This window comes from Ricinus communis, chromosome 1 (genome assembly GCF_019578655.1).
Source record: "Ricinus communis isolate WT05 ecotype wild-type chromosome 1, ASM1957865v1, whole genome shotgun sequence".
Taxonomy (NCBI): domain Eukaryota; kingdom Viridiplantae; phylum Streptophyta; class Magnoliopsida; order Malpighiales; family Euphorbiaceae; genus Ricinus; species Ricinus communis.
The window spans coordinates 24,667,595-24,669,179 of record NC_063256.1 but is presented as its reverse complement, the minus strand read 5'-3'; the positions used below and the strand labels follow the sequence as shown (position 1 = coordinate 24,669,179).

Below are 1,585 nucleotides of genomic sequence, written 5' to 3'. Positions count from 1 at the left end.
CAGACTCTTAAGGAAGAGGTTGCAATTAGAAGAGGAGGAGATTGAGGTTGAGGTACCTGTGGATAGACTAGACACGATGGAAAACCATGACCCTCGGGCCGACGATCGGGGAGGGCGATGTACGAGTTTGCTCGACCATCTTTAGATGGAATGACAGTATAGTCGAACTTTATGTGACCAATAATTTTGAGATAAAGGCCAATGTTATCCAGATGATCCAGCAAAGCGTGCAATTTGGAGGATTGCCCAGCGAGGATCCCAATGCACATATCTCCAACTTTTTAGAGATTTGTGACACATTCAAGATAAATGGAACAACCGATGATGCCATTAGGCTGAGATTGTTTCCATTTTCCTTGAGGGACAGAGCAAAGAGATGGCTGCAATCTCTTCCACAACAAACAATTACTACCTAGAGGGCGTTGGCCTAAAAAATTTTATATAAGTATTTTCCTCCCGCTAAAACTGCTAAACTTAGAAATGACATATCTTCTTTTGTGCAGTTTGATGATGAAAGCATGTACGACGCATGGGAGAGATTTAAAGATCTTTTGAGATGCTGCCCACATCACGGATTGCCAGTGTGGATGCAGGTTCAGACCTTCTACAGTGGGTTGAAGCTTGCAACGAGGCAGATGGTGGATGCTGCAGCAGGTGGGGCGCTAAACAATAAGACTCCCGAGCAGGCTCAGAACATGATAGAGGAAATGGCCATGAACAACTATCAGTGGCAATCCTCTAGGAGCCGACCAGGAAGACAGGGAGTGGTCAACCAAGTGGACTCTACAGTAACCTTGGCAGCTCAAGTGGAGCTTCTAGCCAAGAAGATCGACCAACTCGGATGCCGGTTCATACGTGAGCGTTGGTCGCGAGTTTTGTGGTGGCCCGATTACAATGTCTGCGGAGGTATGTTTGCTTCATCCTCTACTACTTTTCCATCTAATTCGCTATGTCTTTTGATGTTCAACAAGTTAATTATATAGGGAATGCTGAAGGCAGCGAGCGATCCTCTGACCAATACATACAACCCTGGGTGGTGCAATCATCCCAACTTGATTGGAGGAACAATAACGCTCGGGTCCACAGTTTCGGAGACTTCGCCGTGTTGACGGCATTCAGTGCATTTGCCTGCAAATCTCCTCTGCAAAAACAAGTCAAATTTAGAGGAGCTTATGATGAAGTTTGTGGCGTCTCGGATCTGAGGTTCCGACAAGCGATAGTGCACTTAGACAGTGAGGCCTCGTTTTGAACTTGGAGACCTAGATTGGCCAAATCTCTACAGATGTTGTCGAGGAGGCTGACAGGGCGCTCAGAGCACCAGGTCTAACAGAGGGCACGTGAGCGCCATCACTTTGCGTTCAGGTAAGTTAGTTTGGGCTCCTTCAAGCCTGTTTTTTATGGCGCCCTTATTGATGTGCGAGGTTAAGGCAAGCGGTAAGGTTAGGGAACTCGAGGGACAAAAGGTGAAATCAATTCCAGTTAGGGAATATCAACCTAAGATTCCTTATCCTGCTAGAGCTAAACAAGCGGTAGAAAGAGCGATTCGGTAAGTTTTTAGATATTTTTAGACAATCGCATATTAACT

The 1,585-nt window shown here is 46.0% G+C and overlaps 1 non-coding gene across 1 annotated transcript; it reads right to left on the bottom strand.

Annotated features, from left to right (window-relative positions):
* Positions 1-470: 470 nt before the first annotated feature.
* On the bottom strand, positions 471-577 carry LOC112535125. The gene has a single exon (XR_003079318.2). It is a non-coding gene; the product is annotated as a small nucleolar RNA R71 (small nucleolar RNA).
* Positions 578-1,585: the final 1,008 nt, after the last annotated feature.